Genomic DNA, 13942 nt, shown 5'->3' on the forward strand with positions numbered 1-13942 from the left:
AGGACAAGAATTACAATATTAGTCTCTGCAAAGATAATGTTTCACAGCAGGTCACTAGGATTGTATTCTGAATCAACCACATCAAATACTGGAAGCTGAGGCACAACCACTGTAGCAAAATACCTTGACTGCTTTTAATACCATTAGAACTGCAGAACCAAACTGTACTGTACTTCCAATAACCTCAAGGAACCACACATACCACCACAACACCTCATTCTCAAAAAAGGTGCTCTACATACTTGCATTACTGTAGGCAGCTGAAGAAAACAAGTCTCTCTTTGAAGGGAACGTCTGATGTTTCATACTGTTTGGTGCTGGCTTGAATTAATGGTGTATTTACTAAAAATTGAGAGCTGTATCAGGACTGCCATATGTGCAAACTAATTATGCAGCGAAAACAAAGAAAATGTGTATTTGAAATCCATTTGTTAGAAGTTTCATTAATACTGTAGTTATACACCGTACGCCTCATTTTATCATAGCTTATTTTGTAAGAAAGATGTTTGTACAATGAGTTGACATTTAGTTTACTTTAGTAATTTTTTTAAAAGATGTTGTACCATTATGTGTTAAGTGTATGTCTCAATGGTGCTTTTTTGACAGCTGGTGCCTGTAACTAGTCATGTAACAGAATCTCCTATGTGAAAACAACCGAAGCACATGCTGACTCCAGGTTTGTTTCAGTTGCATATCAATGCTGACCAAAGATTAGCATCAAGTTATACTCAGTGGTTGTTCTTTTATTTTATTTTCTTCAGTTTGGGTTTTTTTGACAAAGAAACATTGTAAATTTTTAATCAAATGTTTGTAGGAAAAAAAGTTTTGTTTGTAGGTCAACAAAACTTTGTAGGTACAACAACACTTTTCTTGCAATAAAGCTTATTTTGGGGTAGTGGGTTGTTGGGTTTTTTTGTTGTTGTTTTTGGAAATGTCTGCGTTCGTTACAGAAAAATCAGCATCCAGCTGCAGACCTGGAGAGTTTCACTGACACAGAAAAAGGAGCTGTATAGCACAAACTTTTCTTCTGCCACTTACAAGTAAGGTTATTCAGCACTTACTGACCTTCCTCTGTCAGCGCAAAGCTGAAACACAGCCATTAAACTGTCCTTACGCAGTTAGATCTCTGCCTCAATTCCATCAAAAACCACCATACATTAGATTCAAGTGCACTGACCTGACAAAAAGCTTTTGCTTATCCACATAATGAAAACAGTGGCACCATCACAATTTTGATATTTCAGCTCTAAAAAAAAAACCAAAAAAACAAAAAAACATACATTTAGGAGTAAGTACAGCATAAGACTTCCATCCTAACTAAACACCAAAGAAACTGCTAACACTTAGTAATATTAAGTCTTAAAGATGCAATAAAGATATTTTTGCTAGCAGGCAGTCTGCTGCTCGAGTGCCCTTCATCAGATACACAGTCAAGCCTGGTAATGCAGAAATGCTTTAAGAATGCTCCTTAAAGCATTCAAGGTTGCTACAAAGACCTTACTAGAGAAAGTTACACAGCCTTTTTATTTCATTCTGAGTTAATGGAGGGGTTATTTAATTAACAGCCACTACTGAACATGTATTTTTGTCACAGCAATAATAGCCAGATAAAGGGAAATCGGGATCAATAGAGCATTGAACTAAAATGCAAAATATTTGAATTGTCTCATTTCAGATGTATTCCTTGATTTAATTTTATAGGTGGATATAATAAAAAGATAAAAACATTATGCACCAGCAGAATTAGCCCTGCATATTGCTGCTCTTTTGAAGAGGTGACACTTTAAAACTTAATTATGTTAAAAGGCAAGTTCCAAGTCTAAGGATCTAGTAACTGGATGCAGTACATTTGCACTAGCAACAGGTTTCTCTAGAGGACCAGCCATACAAAAAAAAAAAAAAGTCTGTGTTCATAATACATGTGTTCATAATGACAGCCAAATAACTACCTTCACCAACTAAATCAGTATCAGCTTAAAACTGGTCTCCCCCATGTTTTCAAAGAATGACTAACACAATTTGCCTGCCACCCTCTGCTCTTCCCTAAAATAGTCATAAAGAAAACCACAAGTTTTTAAGCAATCATACACTTTTAATGCCATAATTCCTGATTTTTTATGATTCTCATAACTACTGACTGCCAATTAGACAGTATCTGTCAAGAATGATGGACTTATTTGCCTTGGGTATTCCTTGAAGCCTACACATGTATTCAGATTTGTCTGACATTTAATAATGCATCAATTTAAATAATGCCATAAGAAATTACCTGGAATCAAAGTTCTCTGACACTGCCTTCAGATACTGTCATGTAAGTTTCATCAAGGTTCATACCTGCTTCTGGGTAAAAGGACTGAAGTCCACAGAAATAAAAAGTCCTTTAGAGGTCCGACACTTTAAATATATGCAGCATGGCAATGACTTCACCACTCTAACAGCTACTTGCCAAGAAGGCTACTCTGTCCCAATGGGAGCTTTCCAGGAAATGCTTATTGCAAGAAAAGCCAGCAGAGTGAACGAGTAGAGCATAGCTCTGTGGCCAGCTTTCAAAAAATAGAAAATAGCAACACTTTTGTAACAACTCTGCCCAGGCTACAAGTTTCAGAGGAGTTTACCAGTATAGGGAGATTCTTTGCACGTTCTATGAGCACTAAATAGGTTTAAAGGGCCAAGCACAAATCAGGGTTACAGTCTTTTTTTCTAAATAAGGAACTACAATCAGATCCACCTGTGTTAACTAATGATACAGTAAGTACAATTAAAATTTATCCCTTCACTAGAAAGACAATATTATCCTCTACCTCCTTATAATGCACAGGACAACTGTGCTCAATATTCACAGAAACGCCCCTGGTTTCACATCCGGGTGAAAAATCTCAGATAAAGGAAACAAACTAATCCCACCTACCCCCCCCCCCCCAAACAACCTAGCACTGTAAATATTTGGATACCTATTTCTCCATATTACTGTACCTCTAGCCTTTTCATTTCTAAGTATTTAATGAGAAAACTGATTACACATGCACAGAAAGAAGATTAGTGCTCCAGCAAGCTACAGAAAACCAAAACCTGCTGTTAACAGTAAACTGAAAATTGGCTTGCTATTTAAGAGTATGCAAGAGGTCTCTTGACAATCTGAAGCTATGCTTGTAGCGAGTACAGGTAACATCTAAGGCCAGCTCTTGCCAGAGGGGATGCAGCACTACAGGCTACGTATGCTAGTAAGTTTCCAGTGTGGGTGCAAATGCAGAACTTGCTTAGGGTATCCAAGATGACCAGATTACAGGAGCCTGCAACCACTCTAATGCAACTCAGATACAACCTTATGGCAAGACTTCCTTAATGGAGAACAGAAACCATCATTTCTTGAGTCCTGGCTCCACTTTCAAGCTCTCTTCTTCTGACCCAGACTTTTTCTATAATATACGGGTTCTTTCATTTTCCTCCTCCCTCCTGTTTAAGCAAGAAACAGGCGAGTGGATTCATTTCAGTGCCACTGCTCCACTTCATCTGTATTTTTAACAGTAATCTGACAATGTCCGTTCCCCACCAAGAAACAATCTTCTTACTATCATACTTCCTCGCCATCATTGTTTAAAAATATATATTAATAACATAAGATTTCTTTTCAGAAAAAGTGTTTTGGTTCTTTCCAGCTTTCCTGCAAGGACTCAGTCACTCAGGTCTAGATCTGAACATCAGCTATCCCACCATGCAATTCCTAAAGTTCAGCATCATTTATCATCTTCCCATAACATCGCCAAAACCCGTCAAAAATGCATGCCTCCTTTTCTATCCCCAAATGCTCCAAGGTGTTTGGCCTCCATATATGCATTAATGCATACAAGAGCCCTCCTCAGGGCTCTTCCTCCTCCTTTGAGCATGCCTCCAATTCAATAGACAAGGGAGCAGGTACCGCTGAGCCCAAGCGTCCAGTAATTATTTCTGAGCACTCCACGTCCTTTCTTGGTAGCCACACTTCTTAATCTATCCAGCAGCAACACCACAACAATTCTAATAGCTGGTGTTTCACATTCCTTCTCTGACAGGAAGGCTGGGTTCTTCATCTAGCATTCTAAAATGGAACATTTTTCAAAGGGGGCTTATTTGACCAACTTGGGATCACCAGTTAAATTTTCGTTTAATGGATGTGGCCAGCAGACCACATCCTGCCTTTGTGCTAAACCCAGAAAAGAACTGAGGAGTAGCAATGTACTGCAAAAACTAAATATAGCAAAAATCTCACTGCCCCGAGTGTGTCTCTTAATTCTTCCCATATGTTATGCATGAAGCCTAAGCACCTAGACTAACCAATGCTGCAAGACAGACATGTTTTAAATTCAACTCTTTTCTTGGCCTTAGGAGCTTTACTCTGAGGGGATGAAGATTCACAATGCTAGAGTCATATTGCTTAAAGTAGGAGAGAAGGAAAAACTTGAGATGATAGAAGGACATTTTATACCTAAAGCTAAGTTTTAGTCCCTCCTGCAGCTGTTCACATATTTGATGGTAAATCACTATGGCAGAGGTAGGAAATAAAACCTTAGCTCCTATAGCCTTACAGGATATTAAAGCCACATTGATGGAGGAGGATGTTTCGCACCTGACCTACGAGGTTTATTCCAAGAACGTCAACATGGGTGACCAAAGAAACATTTAACCTGTGGATTAGGACAGGACTTCAGCATGAGCAAGGTCTCATTGCTTCAGCTTGTCAAGAACGACATGTTTCTACCCACAGCTAAAAATGAATCTTGAGACCCCAGCAGAAGCAGCTGGTGTCATGCAGTTACTTCAAGGCCTCCAGAAGTACTGGCTACCCAAACAGTGATTTTGAGAACTAGAACTCTGAACTGCAAGGCGAAAGCAGGAGTTCAGCAGCACTCCTGTATGTGGAAAAAGCGTCCATGACATACTGCGGCATACTCTAAGCAGAAGAACCAGAGCGAGCTAACCCTGCGCTCTAACTTGAGAAGCTACTCCTAACGAATGACCTGGGGAAGAAATTATGAATGAGTGACAGGGTGAGCATCACGCATAACAACTGGGAAACACAGGCCTCTTCCTCAAAAGATCAGAACTCCAGTCATAGGAAAAGTAACTGAATATGCTGAGACATCAAAACTGCAAAGTATACATAGCTCTATAGCAACTTTCAGCAAGCAATACTCACATATTTAAAACTGTAACTATCCTCACCATTTTAATAGTAGGAGTATTAGAGCATATGAAAAGTTAAGACTGTCAAAGTCCAGGCAGGAAGACTACCAGATGGGAGCACTAAGTTCCTTGTGTATTTGAACTAGAGAAGAGAAACAGAAGACTATCAGGTTTTTTGGTGCACAGTACATTTTAAAATCCTGTCTAAGGGAGATTCTTACATAAAGTAAATCTGAAGGACTTCTATTAAGTTTCCATTAACAGCAACACGTCATCTATCTTTTCTCAGGCATTATTAGTGTTCTACTGATACTCTATACTTCATCCCACAGCATTTCTTGCCCAATATAGACAACAAAATCCTGCCACCTATTCAACAGATTTGTCCACGGCAAGTCTACTAAGAAGTTGCCAAAAACAACCCCAAAACCACAAGAACTCCAACTCCACCCCATAAAAACCAAAGAACATGCACATGCATGTACAGCCACACACACACACTCACTCTTTCATGCTGTCAACTAAATTAACTGCAACAAAGAAGAAAACTGAAGAGTTGCTAACAGTAAACCAAGATTTTGAATTTCAGGCCAGATGACAAAACTGACATCCAAATACCTGACACACACTAAAGACCTGGCTTCCAGTCTAAAGTCTAAGAATACATACACCCTGAAGATGACAAGACCCCCAACACAAGGATATTTATTTAGCTAAAATACTATATGGACTCTCTAAGTGAGGTAAGTATAAGGGCCTAAGCCTGGATCTCTGAATTCTGTAAAACCTCTGCCATAGCTCTAGGGTTTATTGTATCCTGTGCTTTTAAAGCTGCATTCATCACTGAGAAATGAGACACACACAAAGGGAGAGGGTATCAAATAACTACTGACACACACAGACACACAAAGGGAGGGGGGTATCAAACAACTACTTTCAATATTAGATACTACTAGGCCATGCTTTAAGCGTACATTCTTTTTACTGCCAGCCTCCATTAAAGTAGTAATCTCCCCACTAGTTAAGTATTATGAAAACATTTTTTTTCGAGTAACATTAGTTCCAAGATAAAAATCAACACAGATATCATAACACCCAAGGGCACCAGTTCCATTGCTGTTCTATTTCAGAAAAATCATCTAGCCGAAAGCTAAAAACAGGCAAGAACTAACTTGTTAAGAAGCCGCCAATTCAAAAGCCTGCAGAGTACTTCACCTCCACACTTAAAGGGGTCTTCCTTTAAAGGTAACTGCACAATCTCTCCCCATGCACTCAAAGCTTCTGAAAGCCATATATTCATAAAACCTTGAAATAGAAAGTTACAGGCATCTGAGACAGGAAACTTAATAATGAGAACACGTGGGCAGTGTGGCTCCTACATGCCATCTCTAATACTTCAGTCAGGGTGCCTTAACAGGCACAGATGAGGCATGGCCAGAGTCACCTAGAAGCATTTCAGTTTAAGGTCAACATGGAAGAGTTATTTAGCATAAATACAACATATCTAGTATGCTATAAAGAGGCAGAAAATTTACATCATCATTTTAGGCATTTTTTTTTCACCTGGGTGTGTGCACAATTAACTTGCAATTGCTTTTCTGCAAGGAGGTTGGGGGTTAAAACCCTACAAACAGTAACACATAGCAAATGATCATTCAAATACCTGTGACACAGATCAGTCCAGAGACTGGACCGACAAGACTGAACTGCCTTATTTTTTGGAACATAAGTGGTGTGGGAAACAACCTTCACTACTTTGGTTATAAATCTTGCTTAAGGAAAGCCAACATCAATCTTCCATGGGCCATCTCTCTTCCCTCACCCCAAAACCTCAGGAACAGATAAAAGGACATGAATCCTTTCTTAATCATTGCTTCTCCACCCAGCCTCTCCAGTACATTCTCTAAAATAATTCATTTGCACACCCACACTGCATGACGTAAAAATAATTGTGCAGCCTCGGAACTAACTTAAGTAAATTATACAATGCCTGCATCATGCATTCATTCCATATTACATCCCTTTCCCTATAGTATTCCCAACATCCTCAAAAAACCTCTGGTTTCTCCCACATGCTCTGTGTCCTCCCACAGCAATACCTCTAGCCCCTAAACAATCTGCATCTCAGAGGTCTATAAGAACATGTATAGCATGCAGAAAGGTGAACTGTTCATCAACTGTTCATCACCTTTTCCAGTATAAGAGCTAAAGCATATCAAAGAAATCTAGCAGGTCCAAAATAAGAGGTATTAGCTATTGAGTAAAGGACTGAGTTGCAGAACTCCCTGCCACATGATGGTGTGCTCGCTAACAGTCTTAGGCATTTTCAAGGGAAGATGCTTAAATTCATAGAAGATAAATCAGCTGGAATACATTAAATCCCAAGATACATCTATTTTATCTCAGGAAATTCCCAAGCTGAGAATTTTTGAAGATTGGTAAGAGTATTTTGGAGAACTTTCATTGTACAACCGCTCTCCAAAATTTTTTTCAAAGGCAACCGCAGATGAAACAGTGGTTTGACAATGGAGCTGCTTTTCAGCACTCTGTGCCCCTCCCCATGAACATCCTAAGCCACCCCTGCATCAGCCACACCATAAATACTATATATATTTTTTAATCTTCTCCCAGAGGTACACACATGCAAATTTATTAATGAGATAACTAAGAGCTCAGAAGCTGGCTAGCTGCAGCTTTGTGCCTGCTGCTGGGCCAAACAAAAACTTTATGTTGGCCTAAATAGGTGACCAGCTGACAGCTAGCTAAGTCAAACTACAAGCGTTTGCAAGTACCATAGCAATATGAAGCTACTCCAACAGCAAAGTGTGTCAAGAATGAGCTGTTTCTACCAAAAAAAGCTTACATTAGTCATTCTATTGAGTAAGAAAAGAATGAATCACATTTCCGAATGTAAACAAACAAAAAACTACACACCAGTGCATGCTTTGCTCAGCCCTAATACTGCAGCACAGACATAAACAGAAGCTGCGGCATGTCTCAAATGCAACACAATCTGTGTATTAACACATTCACAGAAAGCACAGACCAAAAGCAAAACAAAAAACAAAATTAACATGAGAACAATTATTTTACTAAGCAAAATTTATTTGATGAGCCAAAAGCAACAAGCAGAATAAGAACATGCACCCTGCATAAATGAACTGAGATACTAACACGCAGGAGCAATAGGACTTACACGCCCAGTACTGTAAGTAATACGTTTGATTGCAAATACAGAAAATGGTGATACTCATCAGATAGAGAATGTTTGAGCAGCAATTGCAGTTCCTAGGATTTGTGTTTAATCCAAGATGTAAATAATGGATTTTAAAACAAATTGTTATAGACCTTGTACTCAAAAATTCAGCAGACCCAAGCATTTATCAAGTTTGGCAATTAACAAGGACAACAAAAAAGCAGACCCAGATTAAGAGGAGAGGAATATGCATATAAAAGCATCTCTCTCATGTAGCACTGATTAGCAAAGTTTGTGATCCCTGTCTTTCTTCATCTAGAGCATATGTGGGGGGTGGGAAAGCATGCAGAGCTGACAAGTTCCAGCCAGATATGCCTCCTTCCCTAATTCCTCAAAAGGAATATGATTATATACAGAGAAGGAGAATCCCTGATGTTCTCCTTTATATCCACAATACGGACTCCTGCGTGCAACTGAACAAACAGAAGACTACTGCTGTGTGAACATATAATCAATTATTTCCATTGTTTCTTACATGAAGAGAGAACTGTCCTAAAGCTGAGATGATATACAGGTATGTAGGTATTTCAATTGATAGCCGTTAGTACTATAAAACAGAAGCAGGATCATAACAGAAGTTATAATTCAGATTACCATCATTTAAAATTAGCAGAGTGTTTTATTTACATGTTCTACTTCAGAAAACTTGCATCACATGATAATCATGATATGGACTATAAAAGGCAATGAAAGGAATTTCCCCAAACTGGAGACACCAATACATTTTTAAAATAGATAAATTATTGAGAAACCATCCCTAAACAATTAATGACGACGCGAGTCAGACATGAGATATTTTTGAGATGAACTATGTAGGAAAAACAAAAACGAAAACACACACACCTCACACCGCCACTTCCTCCATCTTCCAACCTGGCTTTCAATATCATATAACCTTCATATTATATATGCAGGCTCTCAAAACCAAGATTATAACGCCATAATCAATCTCCCTCTCAACCCTACTGACCCATATTGCCTAATGCATAGCCCCAGCCTGTTCATGCATCTTCAACATCCAAGCTGTCCTGATCTTATGGGATCACAATCTTCAACTTCAGAACTAGAATGAACTCTGCAATTGCAAACCACCAGGCAGTCACAGAGCTCCTCTCTTTTCCTATTTAAATTACTCATGGAAACACTAAACTAAATTTGGGGTACACATTTTTGGAAGTCATCATACTGCCACTAGTACAACATGACTGGTCATTTTAGCTTAATACATTCATTCGTAAGTCTGCTGTGGTCATTCATTTTCCTCCTGTGCATCTTCTCATCTTGGCAAAATCCTTTTCTAAGTGTGAGATGTGATCTCCAATAGCTTAGGCCACTGCACACATTAAGATTACTTCTTTCAAGGAAGACTTTGTGAATTAAGAGTTACTCACCCAGACAGTCAAGCTAAAAAAGCAAATCAACTAATAGATCTGCAGGAAACTTCCAGCTCTACTAATAGCATCATCCTGACGCTTTCACGACAAAAGCATGCTCATATGACCTTCAGTTAAATCATTTGTGCCTATCTTTCCTGAAGACTTTTTTTTTCCCCCCCTACAGGAAGCCTACAAAACCCATGAAGTTTCCACTTCTCCACAAAACACGTGGGCACACTGGCGACACAAACTCTCAGCTGCCATAGAGCTTAAAACACATCCTGCTGGACAGGCACCCCACAGGCCCCCAAAACCACTTCTAAGCTTAGTACCACATGTTCCTGTTTCAGTGTTGAGCACAGTATCTAGAACTCAAAAAAGAAATCTCAGCAACCTATGCAACAGTGAACCTACAAATCAACCAATACCTTTAAAGAACATGATTTGAACAGCTCTCACGCTATTATTTTTGTCCTTTTTGCCACATTAACCAAATAAAATGATCTGGCCCTTGACCTGCATTTAAGTAGATACTTACAACTCCCACAATACTAATTGTTTCAGCTAATTGTTTCTACAACTACCTTAGGTACATCAGTATCATTAACCTTGTGTATTTAACTGTTCAACACTTATTTTCTCTGTAAAAATCATTTTCATGCATCTGTTTCAAATTGATTCTGTGATTTCCATGCATGTCCCTGTCTCCTAGTATCTTCTTTAGAATGAAAGTAGTAACTAGGGTTTACATCAGCTATGCCTACTAAAACCTATACAGTTTTTCCCACATTGGAAGGGAAGGTTAATAAAAGTATTATTTTAAAAGATACCAGCTTATATACATCAGTCCTAGCATCAGCTTTTATTGCCTTCATATCTTTATACAAGCAGTGGTGAGAACAGAGCATAATCACAGTGGCGTCATTCCTACCACAATAATCAAGCCCCTGTCAGCATCTCCTAAATAAAATCCTATACTTGGTCTTGTCACACAGCTGCAGTGGTGCTCCAAAACAAGCATACAAGACAGATGTGGAAGCATATGTGCTCCTTCCCTTTTCTACTCCCAGTGGTGCATCAGCTCATCAAATGCCTAATGATTACAAACAGAAGTAAATTCGTCTACTGAAGAATAGTGCATTCAGACACAGATCAATATAAAAAATAAACCAAGTTGGCTGATAATACCATTATTACCCCTCTCCCACTTTTAAAAATAAGTTTTAGAAAAAATACTTTTCAAATGGTCAAGAGGAATCTATTTCTGGATCAATCAAGGTTTTCCCAACTAATCTTCGAAAATAATTTTGAATTCTGACCTAATGTAAATGCACATCCTTCTACCAAGTCAGTAACATATGCTCCTGCTAACAGATTTAGAGAAATTTAATTTAGCTGCAAAACTCTTCTAAGAGAAAATAAAAATTGTTCTAAGTCACAAAACCAAAATGAAATATAAAAAACACGAAAAGATCTTATGTTAGCTCCGAGACGAAGTTAATGGTTAGAGATCAAGATATACCCTGAAATACCTGTCATTAGATTTATGGATCGTAGCGTAAACCATAGTTTAGAAAAGACAAATTAAAAAACAAATTAAACTGATCAAGTACAAAAAGATAGTAACAGAGAGCTGGCCTTGAATCAGAGCTCAGCTTCATTAGGACAGCATCTAATATAGCACACGTAGAATCTGCCATGGAGTAATGCCAGTATACCAGACACCCTGTTAACTAAATGGATTGAAATTCCTTTGCCTGCTTACCATATGATGCAAACACACACTGTTTTCTAAGTATCTCACAGAATAATAAGGTCCCTTCAACCCTAATGCAGCTGTTTTCTGGCCAAACAGTAGCTGTCCTGGAATCCAGTTTTAAAGCCAGGATGAAAGCAGAAGAGGAGAGTTTGAAGGGAAATTTGATAGTTATAAGTCATTTTTCAACTGGTGAGAACACAGACGTAAATTTTATAAATGCGCCCACTCCAAAAGACAACAGTTTGCGGAATATGAAGCTAACCACAGATGAGTCTTGTTCCCTCCTGAATGGGGCAAGTTACATCCACCACTTCCTCAGTCTAGCCTCCTCGCCTAAGAGGGGAAGCAACACTTGCCTCATGGAGCACTGAGCAGAATACGATAGCATTACTCACAATCACATTATTGACACGACTCCAACATGCTGTAAAACATGTCTTCCCTCCCTTTCCTCTTCTTTTTGAATGGCCTGAACCGGCTTTTGTGTGCATGTATTTGTATTTAACACCCTGTCTATTCCTAGATGTTCTCCAGCTTCTTTCAGTGAAAGGAAAATCAAATTACCCTTGATCAGGACATATGCTCTTAAGGGAGGCACAGTCCAGAGGAAACATCCAAGAAAAACAAACCACAGTAACCAATGCTTGAATTGAACACAACCAAACCAAATAATTAAAAAGGTTTCGTTCCCAAAAAGTTACACTTAAAAACCACCAAAACATTGCTGCTTGTCAGACAAAAAGCCAGCAAGAAAGAACATAAAATGGACCTCAAATATGTACGTAACTTGGTATGGTTAATACGAAAAAGAAATCCTTTTGTGGAAAGCAGTATTTTTTTTTAAATAATATTCCTGAAGTTTCAAGACTGATATCCACAGAAAATTAGGTCATACCTATTTGTCCACAGACATGCAAATATGTCTGTCAGTGCCAGTTTTACCCTCTATACTGCTCAGACAACACTCCCCAAAACTAATCCAAAAGAAGCATCTTCTAGGCATGAAAAGGAATTACTCTTAACGCTTTCAGTCATTGATCTCTCTTCAGATTAACAAAAGTATTATATTAAGTAAATCTTTCCGAAACAGTCATCAGCCTTTCAGGAAAGCTACTACTCGGTTTTGCTACCTAGCAACCTAGCTAGCGACTCAAATTTTCTAAATATTTCATTTCTGTTTTCAAACATCAAGTTAAAACAATTGTCTCTGGATTTCCCAGCGTCAGGATTTTTCCTCTATATTTCCTCATAATATCCAGAAGTCTCACCTACAAAAGCAGCACATCCACCACCAAATCTCACAGACACTGAAAGACCCCACTACATGCCACTATGGCAGCATATCAAAGAACTACGCATTCAGATGTGGAATGTGCTCTGTATCAAACAAGCATACATGGACGAAAGCTGGTAACAAATGCAACCAAGAATAAATATTCTCAAGTGACCAGGAGTCTCATAACAAATAATATATATTAAAAAAGAGGAAACATACTCCAGAATATGCTCCACGTTCACCATCAAAACCCACAATAGCACTTTCAATAATGCAAGGAATGTCGAGTATTCCACAAACAAATGGTTTATTATGAAGAAAAAGGATGCTAAAAAACCAAAATCTATAAAATGCTATATGCAGCTCCCTAACGTACTATGCATTTCTCAAAAGATTTTTAGTGTGCATAAAACGTGTTTGTACTCTCCACACACTAGTTCTGATGGAAAAGGGGGAAAAAAAAAAAAAAAAAAAAGGAAAATCATTCAAAATGTCAGACTGATTACCTCTACTACAAAGTTCATTCCTTCCGATACACCCTCATTCTAATAAAAGTCCACATCTGCACTTCCAGGTATTTACCTTTAACACATTTCTCAAATGACTTTTAATGTTCATTTTTCTTTCCATGCAAGACCTCATCTCTCTCCAAAAAGAGAGGAAAAAAACTGACAAAGTAGGTGACAAAGGCACGGCTTTCCCCCTCTTCACAGGGGCAAGAGTTCCTTATTCAGTCTGCATTCCTCATCCATTTACCCCAGTCATCTCCCTCGTTCCCTCCCCACACCCCTGCTTAGCCTCCGACTTTCCAATTTTCTCGCACCAAAAGACATGCGCTCCACTGATCTTTAAGCCCTGTTCTGCCTTCCTTTCAAACTTAAGTGAATTAAGTGTGCCATTTAATGTTTTCCCTCTAAACATTCCCCTCCATCTTTGCAGTCACCTCAAACTATTCTAGACAAAGCTTATGACGACCTCTCCAACACAGAGCTCAGAATCATTGAATCTCAATCAGAGGCATCCACCTCTCACGAGCCAGCTTCAACACATTACCTCACAGCTACTCAAGCAACAGACTGATCTAAATTTGCCCTTCTCCTCCAAAGTCTAGACAT

The sequence above is a fragment of the Dromaius novaehollandiae genome, chromosome W (genome assembly GCF_036370855.1).
Source record: "Dromaius novaehollandiae isolate bDroNov1 chromosome W, bDroNov1.hap1, whole genome shotgun sequence".
NCBI classification, from domain to species: Eukaryota; Metazoa; Chordata; class Aves; order Casuariiformes; family Dromaiidae; genus Dromaius; species Dromaius novaehollandiae.